The 14115-nt window shown below is 37.1% G+C and overlaps 1 pseudogene; it reads right to left on the reverse strand.

Annotated features, from left to right (window-relative positions):
- Positions 1-1927: 1927 nt before the first annotated feature.
- Positions 1928-13008, reverse strand: LOC109048679 (annotated as a pseudogene).
- Positions 13009-14115: the final 1107 nt, after the last annotated feature.

Consider the following 14115-nt stretch of genomic DNA (forward strand, 5'->3'; position numbering starts at 1 on the left):
ATTCTGATTATTGGGTTACTTCTAGAGGTCACAGAAAGTTGTTAAGTGAACGTCATTTATCAGATTAGCCTCATTTAAACCAGTTTTTACAACACCAACTTACAGTCCAGTGAAACTCCTCTTTGACAGATTTGTTGCCAGGAATAAAATCTCAGAATGAGTTTGAGACTGATGCACACTTTCCTTAAAATCTGCATACAGCATCCTTATAATGTGCTCTGCATCTCTGATGTTTTAAAGAAAACTCTGGGTTTACTGAAGAAAACCTGCTCCCTACCAGGTTAGGTAGAGTAAGTTACCAGGGTAACTGACTGAGTATAAGTTACCTTTCTTTCAGAAACTGGCTTGATTTACCCTGCTTTCTCTGGTTTGGCAAACCTTCCATTCGAAACCGAAAACCCAGAGTTTTCCTCATTTCAGGGTTAACATACTCTACTGTCTATTTTGTATATTGTGTATTTCTTTCTCTTTAAATATTATTTGAATATTGTTAGTGTAAACATACCTAGCAATAAAGCTCTTTTTTTATTATTTGTGTCTTGTCTTGTCACTGTCATTCTGCTTTTGCTGTGGAAGCTTGTGTCACCTAAACAAATTTCTCATATGTGTAAACATACCTAGCAATAAAGCTCTTTCTGATTCTATATCACATGATATTAATATGACAAAAACTCATACAGGGGCTTTTTGCCCCAATATTTTGAATTTTAGGGCATTTAACTGCATTCTATATGGTACATCACACAGTGAGTTGTTGTCCTGCATAATGTTTGTCACCAATCAACTGTATGAAATGTTAGATGACTTATGTTTGTCTGGTGTGGGGTGGATGTGTTAAATATGTTAATAATTTTGATGTGTTATTTTCTTTCATAACTAATGAGTCATAATTAATATGATATACACATTATGTGAAAAATACCGCTCTCACATCTGGGTATGCAAGGTCATGACCTGACAAAACCTTTACCTTTGAATGCAATGAAAACAACTTTTTTCCATAAGGGTTCCTAAATATTGTGAAGACCATGCATTCACTATGTATGATGCAACTCCTTTACTCTCTCTGTCTTTTTGTTGTGTTGCCTCCTTGTTTCCTTTACCACACCCTGTTGCTTAGCCCTTGTCTGATACAGTGATTCTGGCTATGGTTGCAATTGCATACCGGTCTAAGCTATACATTTTTCATCCATTACCACTGCCTGCTACTGATAACAATAAATGAAATAGCACAGTTAGAAAGAAAAAGTATGTGCTAAGAGAAATGCTAGAATGTGACTCCATGTATTACAAACAGATAAAAGTTGTTAAAACAAAACTAGTTTGCAGATTGTTTATAATAGACATAGTTTAATAACTGTACTGACTTAGGGTTGCACCCAGCTCCATTGTTTTATGATACAGCAGATCTTGCCATTTATGCTTTAGACCTGAGTATTCACATTAATGTATGTGGCCAAATTTTAGTTTGAGTAACACATTCACTATTAACTACAACTTTGCTCAACTCATAATTTACCGCTTTTTAATAGTTAGTAAGATATTTGTTGTAGTGTTTAAGTTAATAAGCAACTACTTGTGAGAATTGGTCCACATACTAAAGTGTTACCTATTTTGTATGAATTTCTGACTGATGAACATGGTTTGGCTACTTGTACGCCATATTGCATAACAATTGAATGTAAATTCTTCATCTTATTATCTGTTTAGTGTTTCAGGTAGGATCTGTTAGTTAATATTTTACAGAATAGATGGTTTAAGTTACTGTTTACAAAGAGAGGTTTGGTGACAAGTTCCTCAGGCAGACCACAGCTCTTTTCGAAATATTGCCTCAGCTCATAATCTTGCAACTTGCCATGGTGCTGAGCCTTAGAAGCAGCAAGAGAACATTCACATCATTCACAATAAAGACACTTGTACACAATTACACAGAGCTCAAATTGCTTTAATTTCTAACATAAAAATCCTAACATTCAATAAACTGGTTTAAATGCATGCACAGATTACACGTGCAAAGTTAAAATGAATAGGCATGCATGTTAAATAGACCTGCAGTGCATAAAGAATAATTTTTAAAGGAAATTATTTGCCCCAAAAAAAATCATACAGCTGAAAGAGATGATTAGAAAAAAAAACACATAAAAATATACAAGTTATTACATAACGCAGCAGATTTTCTTGTATGGTCCAATCAAAGTGCCATATAGACCTAAACTGTACATATAGAAGAAAGTTTTGTCCCATTTTCCTAACTCTTTTTCATATTTAGGGTCTGTTAGGGACAGTCAGGATTAGTAAACCCTTCTTTCATGGCCTGACCCATGACTGGGAAAGTACCTTGCTGTTTGTTTGTGTCACTGTATTGTTTATTCTTTACACGGCTATTACTACAAGTGCCGAGGAAGGTTAGGAACACAGGTATGAATACGATTTGCCATGGACGGCCCCAAAAAGAATGACTAAGAGCATGATTTTGAAGAAGGTCCTGAAGATGTAGCTTTTAGCAGCCGCAAGAACCACCACACCTGCGATAGTGGACACGGCCCCCTGAACGATCGGATAGCCCAGTTTAGTGATGGCATCCGTGGCTTTCTCATTCACTGAGGTTTTTCACTTGACACAAAAGCATAGGATATGTGAGAGCAGAGAAATCCACAGAAAACCCGATACAGATGACAAGATTAATCATAGACACAGAGTCTAAACTAACATCCCATAATGCCATGAAACCGGCCACTCCCACAATGACAGATGCAATGGAAACGTCACCCAGAGAGAGCAGAGAGGGTTTGGGATCAACAGGAGGGAAATTACTAACATTGCACATGTAGCAACCACTAAGTTTTGGATTGTATTACTGATAATGACTGCATATTGGTCGAAATAGATGAATGCAGGGGTGGTACACAATCAGATTCAATGGGTGTCTTCAACTTCCCACATTCGACTGCGGTTTCTCTAAACGCATTCAGCATGTTTCTTCTCATCGATCGCTGTGCGGATGTTTACCGACTGAAACGAACATACGTGACGCTTGAATCTGATTGTTAGTGAAATTAACATCTTGGCTAAAACCAGAATAATTAAGAAATGCAGTTAAATGGCTTTTGAACTTGTGTTTCATTGTCTACATCAAAACTGGAATTCATCCCAAACTGCACATATACATGAAGCCAAGAAATAGGTGGAAGGTCTGAGTCTGTGCCAGTGTCAGATTTTGAAAGTTTTCCAAACACAAATCAAGACTTTCACGCACAGTTGGGTTCCAGTACTGGAAATGCTCATCCTTTATAACTAACATGACATTAGGACAAAAATCAGAGAAGAATTCATCTTCTTTATCATAGTAATCACCAACATATGAGCCGTCTACTGCTAAATGTTTCAGATCTAGACCTTCCTGTATTTGGAAGCACCCGTAGATACCGACTGCCAAATACCCGGCATAGATCAGACACACAAGCACCTTCACCCACACTCTTGTCAGAAATGGGCTGTAATACTTTTTTAAAGAATGAATCCATTGGCATTTCAAACTACTTACGTGTGCTTTCTATCATAAGCACCACCAACACAACAAGCAATAAGCATCACCACTGGCTTCTGGGACTTTCATGCAAGTCAGCCAGTGTCGTTGCCTTTCTCTCGTCTCCCGTTTAATGCAAGACACGCACCAAAGAAAATGATGTTGAAGATGTAGCAGAACAGAAGAGCTGTGCTGGTGTACATGCAGAAAGACTGAACTGAGCGGAATGGAGTCAGGAGGCCGATGTAGAACGCCAGCACATCCGTCAGTGTGGTGATCGTGATGGACACGCCGGCCTCCTTATACGTTTCTGCTAAGCGAACCTCAACAGCTTTATGAACTTCAGTCTTCTGCCAGCAGGAAATCATTATGAACATGTCATCAACACCAACACCTGGAGGAAAGCAGAGACTGTGAGCCCAGGAACATCAGCTGTGAGACACCTAGTAGGTGATGAATGAAATTTACCGAGAATCAGAAAGGGGGCTGAAGCCACAGTCATGGCAAATGGCATCCCGCAGAACAGCAGCAGTCCAAAGCTGGCCAACACAGCCCTACCAGCAGAGAGAACACCGAACAAGGCCACCCACACCTTCGTCCTGACACAGTCTAACCTGGAAGGACACAAGGGATAAATGACAAAGCTAGAGATTGAAATATTAGTGGTTATTTGATTTGTTTTAATTCTTAGAGATACCTCAAACAAGACAGAACGGAAATGTTAATGGCCAGGGGCATATGTTGCAGAGAAAAAGGGGGATCACAGAGTCTGAATTTGATTTCGAACTCATTCTGTCTTGATAGTTATGTAAAGTAAGACACATGGACCTGTAGAAATTCAACACAAATCACTGTTCAGTATACAGTGCATCTGAAAAAAATAACAGCGATTCACTTTTTCCAAATTTTTATTGTTACAGCATTATTCCAAAATGGATTAAAATTCATTATTGTCCTCAAAATTCTACAACATGAAAGAAGTGTGTTTGAAATCTTTGCACATTTATTAAAAATAAAAACTAAAAAAAACACATGTACATAAGTATTCACAGCCTTTGCTCCATACCACTGCATGAAAATGGTCAATCTGGTAATATCTGTGCATGGTAAACTGCCGTGTAAGTTCAGGTTTGCCAGATGTATGTGGAAATTACATGAGCCAAGTTACGCAGAAAAGTACATTTCCAGAAACACCCACATACTCCAGTGTACATGGACATATATAGGAATCTGTGAAGTTTCATGGACATGAACAGCTGAAACACTGCTGGTGGCTGTCAGACCCTTCATATGTTAATGACCAGCAGTTAAAGTTACTTACCGTGTTCCTCACAGTAAGTACAAAACACTGGACATTTGGTAGCACCTAGGATAGCAAAGTCCACTAAAGGAGGTAGAGCTTTTTCGCATTTGGCTCCCAAACTCTGGAATAGCCTTCCTGATAATGTTCGGGGTTCAGACACACTCTCTCCGTTTAAATCTAGATTAAAAACACACCTCTTTGGCCAAGCATTCAAATAATGCATCTCATAATATGATCAAATGCACATTATTATTCTTTAGCTTGGGTTAAACTACATTATTTTTGCTTAGCTGGAACAGCAGCTACGCTAATTATGTCTCTATTTGTTCCTCTGTTCTGCTGGGATTTACATCCCGTGGTAACTAGGATTTTACACAAGCTCCAGTCTGGATCCAGAACACCTGAGAAGAGATGATACCAACCCCTAAGAGGACCTCAGATGATGTGAACCCTAAAACAACATACAGAACTACCAAATTTTGATATATTTTTGATTGCATCATATAATAACTGCTGTTAATAGTGTTCATCGTCTGTTTATGTCTTTAATTGATTTTTCTGAACATTTCTGCCGTATGCACATAAACTGACAGTCATCACTGATAAGCTACTACTAAATATTGTAGAAACTTAATTTCTGTAAAGTTGCTTTGCAATGATTTGTATCTTAAAAAGTGCTATACAAATAAACTTGAACTGAATTGAATTGAATTCTCAGGTGGAGGAAGGGGGTGAGCCAGGGATGTTTCACAAAACAGCCTCAAAATAGTCTTATTATTGAACTCAAATATAGCTAGCCTTATATTTTTGACAGAACTATTAGAGAACATACAGTACAGGTCAAAAGTTTGGAAACATTACTATTTTTAATGTTTTTGAAAGAAGTCTCTTCTGCTCATCAAGCCTGCATTTATTTGATCAAAAATACAGAAAAAACTGTAATATTGTTAAATATTATTACAACTTAAAATAATAGTTTTCTATTTGAATATACTTAAAAAAAAAAACTTATTCCTGTGATGCAAAGCTGAAGTTTCAGCATCATTACTCCAGCCTTCAGTGTCACATGTAACATCCAGTCTATCACATGATCATTTAGAAATCATTCTAATATTCTGATTTATTATGAGTGTTGGAAACAGTTCTGCTGTCTAATATATTTGATGAATAAAGGTTAAAAGAACTGCATTTATTCAAAAATAAAAAAAAAATTCTAATAATATATTTTCTTTACTATCACTTTTTATCAATTTACACATCCTTGCTGAATAAAAGTATTGATTTTATTTAAAAAAAAAAAGAAAGAAAAAACTGACCCCAAATTACTGACCAGTAGTGTATATTGTTATTACAAAATATTTATATTTTAAAAACAGAGCTTCTTTATTATTATTTATTTTTTTTTTTCTTTTTATTCATCAAAGAATCCTAAAAAAGTATCACATGTTCTGAAAAAATATTAAGCAGCAGAACTGTTTCCAACTTTGATAATGAATCATCATATTAGAATGATTTCTAAAGGATCATGTGATAATGATCCTAAAAAAATTCAGCTTTGCATCACAGAAATAAATGATAATTTAAAGTATAATAAATTTAAAAACAATTATTTTAAATTGTAATAATATATCACAATATTACATATTTTTCTGTATTTTTGATCAAATAAAGGCAGGCTTGATGAGCAGAAGAAAACTCTTTCAAAAACATTAAAAATAGTAATGTTTCCAAACTTTTGACCTGTACTGTAATATGTATGTTTTATAATTTAAAGGCATTTTCTCTCCCCAGTTTTATTCTTCTTTCCATATTATTTCACCGATATTAAGACCTTGTCCTTTACTGGTGTATCAGGAGAAGTGGTTTTTCTAGCAGTACCTCTACACACCTACACCCTCACCCCCCACAAACACACACATACAGCGCCGTTGCGCTACAAGCTTTCCGTGTTTCCGCAAGTTACTCTGTAAAATGAAACCAAACCACTTAAAACTAATCACTCCACTTAAAAGAAAACACTATCCAGTGTTGGGCAATTTACTTAGAAAATATAATCAAATTACTGATTACTGATACTGATCCTTTTAAAAGTAATCACGTTACTGTTCTGATTACTTTATTTCAAAAGTAATTAGTAATTAGTTACATTACTAGTTACATTACTTTTTTTCTCTATGAAATTTATGAAATCCCAGCATACATGCTCCCGATAAATATTTGTTATTAAAGCATCAACATTCACAGAACACTGTTATTTTTAAATAAAGCAGGCGGGCTGCTGCGTGCATGGTTTAGCACGGCAAAATGCCAGCATTTATAATCTCTAAAAGACATCTCAGTTCATCGCAATCTCACAAATCTCTGTTAATAAATAAATAAACAGATAAATAAATATATGCATAATGAATCTTTCATAATGTCTACAATTCGTTAGTAATAATGAGAGGATTTGTGAGAACGCAAATTTTAGCACTGCCTTGCTCAACGCTGCAAAACACATGTTATATCCTAAATAGAAAACTCTGCATACACTTGCGCCTGTTAATTGTTTATATTTTATATTAGTTAATGTTGCTTTTGTGCAATAGATGAATAACAATTAATTTGTTTTAGATATTTTATGTTCAGATATTTCTATTTTGAGGGAGTTCCATGAATCCTTTTATTCTCCCGCATCCCGCACACACACAAGTCTCTGCACTCGCCTATCAAGTCTTGTCCCACGCTGCGCTCTGTTGCGTCGGATCTCGTGGGAGAGCAGGTCTATAATTCGACAGTGCATGTGCTACATCCTTTTTACTATCTCTAGATTATAAAACACTGCATTCTGCCAGCAATGTAATGCTGCAGTAATGTATAGAGAACTCAGCTTGTAACTATACTCTAATTACTATTTTGAAAATTATAATGCGTTAAATTACGCCGTTACCAAAAAAGTAATCAAATTACAGTAACGCGTTACTGCCCAACACTGGTCATATCTGATCTCTCCTAGCACAATAAAGGCAAAAAATGCCAAAAATAAATATTTTCAAAAAACAACAACAACAACTATATTTATACTGTAATTTTTAGATAATGTTTCCTCTTTTCTACAGTATCCTACACACAAGATTGGGTCAACTTATCTTCAGAGATTATAAATGGTACATAAATTCAGAAGTTTTGTTGCAACGTTTTATCCATTTTTGTATTGTTTCACCTATCCAATTAAATATTTTTTTCCTTTAATAAACACGTTTTATTTCATTTAGGAATTCTGCAGGAATTATGATGGGCTATGAGGAAGAAGTTTTCATAGTTTCAGTCCAGAAGGGCCCACTGAAACACTCAATCACGGTTGTGGAGTGAAAAAAAAAAAAAAAAAACCCGAGACACAACAGTAACTTCTTTAATAGGCTATTAGTCTGTAATGATTATTGTCAATATTACAATTATTTTGCAGTTGTTGGTCAATGGAGACAAACACAGAAAGAGCATTGTAGAGGACAGAAATGGTGGAGCTCAATGTAAGATGTGGAAGATGTTGATGTGGATGCACACAGAATCTAAAATGAGGAATTGAGTTTACTGGGACACTTGATTTAATGTGTTACAGCATTTGTTTGAAATCTTTCATTCAAAGTAGATGTATTTTTTAAATGTTGTTTTCTGTTGAAATTGTTTTCTGATTATTTTTATGTTTTAAATACTATTTACTATTTTCAACTAATAAAGACAACCAATCAATCTGCCCACCTGGTCGGCAACCAATCACATTATTAACCTGTAAGGTTTCTGGGAGGGATATATTATAAATGTACCCAATAAAGTCACTTTTCTGCAAAGGTTTTGGGTGGGATAAATCACAAGTTTACCAATGAAATTACTTTTGGAGGAAGCTGTCTGGTTTAGGGGTGGGTTTAGTTTCAAATCAGCCAATCCAGTTAAACATGACCAAAAGGGGAGGGAACAGTGGCACAAAGGTGTGAATTGCTGTTGCACGGAAAGAATACCTCAGTAACATACATCCGAATTGGTACATATTTGGCAGTATACAGACCATGGTGTTCTCGTTTCTGGTCAGTAAATACTCCCAGATTTGTCCAGTGTGTACGGAGTTTTACTGGTCTGTATACACCTGGGAGGTGGGGGCCAGAGGTCTGGGACTGATAGGGAGGAGCGAAAAAATGGGCTTGATCTAAGATATGTAAAAACGGCTGAATGTTCTTAAATAGGGGGGTTAACTTGAGTCACACTGACACAGGACTGAGCACTTTAGAAACAATGGTCCAAAGAATTTGGGTCCCAGTTTACGTGAAGGGAGTCTGAAGTGAAGGTCCTGAGAAGACAACCAGACCTTCTGACCGCACACGTAAAGTTGGGGCTAAGTACGGTGACGGTCCCACCAAAGCCTTGTTCCTCTCGCCAGTCAGAATGAAGGTTTCTTTGCGATCCTCCAAGTATGGAGGCACCTCTGAATAAATGCATGCGTGAATGGAACAACAGCGTCGGATCCTTGGGAGGGGAGTAATGGTGAGTGGTAGCCTAAACAGCACTGAAAGGGAGACAAACCCGTAGAAGAGACTGGGGGGGAGTTATGTGCGTACTCGACCATGGTTAATCTGGGGCTCGAAGAAGACGGTTCTGCAGGACGCCACACAGCGCAGAACCCTCTCCAAATCCTGGTTAGCACACTCAGCCTGCCGTTAGTCTGCGGGTGATAACCAGAGGATAAACCCGCAGTCGCCCCCCAGCTAGATAGAAATGCTTTGAATGTGACATTCAAAGAGAACATTAAAGGGGTCATCCGATGCCCATTTCCACAAGTTGATATGATTCTTTAGGGCCTTGATGAAAGAGGGTGGAATATAGTTTGGTTAAAATTTCTCAATGGTAGTTGTGACATCATATACCTCTGTAAATAAATACAATTTAAATTCACGTCTCGCACACTTCAATGGACTTTGAATGGAACATATGTTTTTACCAAACTGGAATCATAGCGGAATATCCTGTAATGTCCACTTTGCAGGGCACTTACGTTCGAATAGAAAAAACGTCTGAAGCAATAAAAGAGACATATAAAATGTGCAGAGCAGGGGGGCGCAAGGACTGGAATTGAGAACCGCTGCTCTACTCTGCTCAGAACTTGCATTTGAATCATTTATGGCAAATCCTTTACATATGTAAACGTACATACAGTCTGAGTCAGAAGCGCCAGCCATTGTAGTCTTTTCTGACAGGATCAGGGAAACAGTCCTCCATAAAATGCGTTGCACACATCTGAATATTTGGTTTGAACTGTTCTGCAACAGTGTTGTAAATACAACATAACCACTGATTTCTAGTTGTGTCCTCTTTGAAAGGCCAAACAAAGTATTTTCGCTTTTCACAACAAAAACAGCGTCTCCCCGGCATAGCGCTGACGGCCAACAGCAAGAATTAAAGTTACACCTTCTTTCTTTGCTTAAACATTTGCCGGTGTTATGCAAATCTTCCCACATCGTGACATAGACATGTGGGGGCGTGTTTAAACAAGGCATTTTAGGAGGACATGGACAAGTCTTTGGGTTTGAGACTTTAGTCTTTGCAACTTTACAGATCTTCTTTATTCACCAAAAGCTTGTAACTCCAAAGAGAAGGAAAACTTGAAATCGCATCATATGACCCCTTAAAAAAACACTGGTAGGATTTTTATTATTAGAGGGTGGTTGTGTACACACACTGCCAACACATATTTCAGTTCAAAAAACTTGTTAAAAGTGCATGTAGCATCGGATGACCCCTTTAAAGGGATACTCCACCCCAAAATTAACATTTTTGTCATTAATCACTTCCCCCCATGTCGTTCCAAACCCGTAAAAGCTTTGTTTGTCTTCGGAACACAATTTAAGATATTTTGGATGAAAACCGGGAGGCCTGTGGACTGTCCCATATAGACTGCCAAGTAAATAACAGTGATCGTCAGAACAATCCATCAATAAACACCCCCCCAAAATACTCCCCTCCCATCAGACGTGCAATCAGGGTTATATGAAGCGACGGGGAACACTTTTTGTAAGTGAAGAAACAAAAATAATGACTTTTTTCAGTACATTCAGTACTTATTCAACAATAAATTCAAAAAAAGAGCTTTTACGGGTTTTGAAGGACGGGGAAAGTGATTAATGACAAAATTTGCATTTTGGGGTGGAGTATCCCTTTAAGACTATGAACACTCAACTGCGACGAAGTTTACCAGTGCTCTTAAAACCACCTCGGTTATTTTAATAGTAAGTATATTTATAATCAACATTTATCATCTCTTTTTATCATCTTTTATACAGTATAAGAATAGAATATATTTCTGCGTCATTCTGTGATAAGAAGCCACATCAGATCAGGACAAAAGTTATTTCTAACATACATCTGATGTTGTGGAGTAAGTTATAATGTTCTCTTTTGTTTTTTCAACAACAGGTTTAGAAACACTTCGTATTACAATTCATTACAAGGGAAGATGCTCTGTGTGTTTTGTTTCAGATGCATATTATAAACGGGGAGGCGTTTCCTCATCTCAGCACATAGACTTATGGACTCACAAACAGAGCAAGTTTGGAGCGGAATAAAATGCATGGAAATTATTTAATGCAAAACCGAAGAAAAAAAACGCTCTGATTGGTTTGAACTCTTCATCTTTTCTGTTGCTTGTTTACTGCGCATGGACAGGTCCTATAGGTTTTTGCGTAGTTTAGAGTAACAAAATCGTATCAGTGTACTTTGAGGGCAAAAGCGTACATGTTGGCAGGTCTGCATGCATATTTTGAGAGATGATTGTAAGATCAAATTTAGGATGGCTTCTGACGCAACCTTTTTATTAATAACTCCCTGCAAGTAATGCGCGTTACAGTGTGTAATAAACGAAACCACACGTCTGCACCATTCATTTATGCAGGACATGCAGGATTCATATATAGTCTTATTGCAGCTAAATATACACACACACAAGTGTACGGACCTACTTTTGATCTATTCATCCAAAATGTTTTGCATATTCCGTGATATTCCACATTATACAGTAATTCCGTTTTTATGACTGGATTCCCACTAATCTGTGTTTTTTTTTCACGAAAAATCATAGGGCCTTATGTCTCATATTTTAAGAATAGTCAGTGCAATTTGTGAAAAAAAAATCAATTAAATCTGAATGTGAATGTGTGTGTGTGAAAATATTCAGATGTATCCCCCTTTGTAATCATTAACATTTTCATAAGTAACTGTAATTTAGTTACACATTTCTACTCGGTAACTGTAACTGATAACAGCTACATTTATTTTGTAATTAAATCACATAAAGCCATTAAATGTATAGAACTATTTACTCTACAACACTGTTAAGATTATGTGAGATATTTTTACACACACAGTGGTATTCAGGTATTTATATATGAGTAGATGTAACACACAATTCACATTTAGTTTTTTGACTTACCGTTTTTTGCTCTGTATAGTTTGAGAGGAGTTTGAGAAAGCCATCAAGCCAGTAAGAGTTTTCCTTTGTCTTCTCCTCATCTAGGAAATAAAAAAGCCTTACCGCTTTTGCACTGGATATCTCGGAGCTATCCGGCTTTAGCTCTACACCGCCGATACTTGATCCCAAAAACATGTTATTATTCATCGGATATGTTATGTTTGAAGAAACTATTTCAGTAGCATTGTAATTGATAATGTCCAAAATTGCATTTGACATGCACCTTCCCTTTGTTTTGGCACAGAGGTTTTCAAAAGTGTTTCCTGTTGTTATTTTTTTCACTTGTCTGTCTAACTCAATAATGTCATTGAAAGCTGGTACAGTTAATATATTTTCTCCATGCAAATCTGTGATGATCAGAGAGGCATAAGTGCCATCAGACGTGAGCCGTAACTGAGAAAACTCTTCAGATTGTGGGAAAGTTTCCACCACAAATGCTCTCTCCAGCTTGGCAGGTCCATTGATCGGCGTGAAACTGGTCTTCAATATCATTTGCCTCCATCTCCTGAAGAAAAACAAAACCAGCTCCAAGGGCAGCTGCAACATATAAAGCTACTAAAAGAAATACAACATGGATGCCTACCACAACAACACAACCAAGTTTTTCAAAAGCCAGAGAGAGAGGCCTTTCAATGCAGTCTGTTTTACACTTCGCCATCCTCCATATGCTTTCACACGCTTCTGCAAAGCCCCAGCAACGATCATGATTGTACTTACAAGCTGAGCTGAACACAAACACAAATCACTTGTTACTCATCAACATATAAGGTTACTCACTAACAAACTTCCTTGTTGGCACCTGCCCTCTGCATCACTGCCAGAAATGATAAGCCTAATTAAAAGTAATTTTCAACTCTAAGGGACAGTTTTACCGTTATTCATTAGATGATGTAAATGATGGTCTTTAAAGAAATAACTGACTATGACTTTCGGGAATTCCTCCATCCAGGGAAATATTTGATAGATCTCAAAGTATGACTGGGTCAGACAGGTTCACTTCTACAGTGAGGACAAGAGATGTGGGTCCAGTTATAATACATAATTTTATAATACAAAAAAACGCATTAAATTACTAAACAAGTAATAAAGAATAAGATAAAATAAGCTTCCAATCATCCACATCAGGGAACTTCAAGGCATCAAAATGCTAGAATCTCTATTGTCTTTATTGCCATTAAAAATCAACCCGATCACTTCATTAAGCGTTCATGTAAACACTACATTCAGAAACAAAAATAACAACGAAAAAACTCCAATTTAACCAAAAATTGTGCATGTAAACATAGCCAATGAGTGTCTGGCCTCGAACTAGGACTTACCTGTTCTCCATACTCACCTGTGTTACTCTTGGATATCCTGTGTTCTGCCTTAAGGATTATCTCCCTTGATTCTTACCTGCTTGCCATTGCTGAGGTGTATGCTACTTCATCGACATCTGTAAGACAATACTGGACTATTATACTCTTCATCCCGCATCTGCTCAAACTGTTTTTCCTTCCATACTCACCTGTTTGTTCATTCACACCCTGTGTCCAAATGAAGTAGTTTCTGGATTAATATATCCACTGTTCAGTGTGTATTTCCTAACAGAGGTCCAGACCAGCACTGACTATGGATCCAGATCAATTCGTTCCACTTTGGGAACATGCTGAAGCTGTTCGTCAGGAAGTTTCAGGAGACAGGGCTTAATACCGCTTTCACCACCGGTATACATCCTCAGTCCCACGGTCATGCCGACACCATAGTCTGGGGTGCGTTTCCCAAAAGCATCGTTAGCCAACTATGGTCGCAAAT

This window comes from Cyprinus carpio, chromosome B3 (assembly GCF_018340385.1).
Source record: "Cyprinus carpio isolate SPL01 chromosome B3, ASM1834038v1, whole genome shotgun sequence".
NCBI classification, from domain to species: domain Eukaryota; kingdom Metazoa; phylum Chordata; class Actinopteri; order Cypriniformes; family Cyprinidae; genus Cyprinus; species Cyprinus carpio.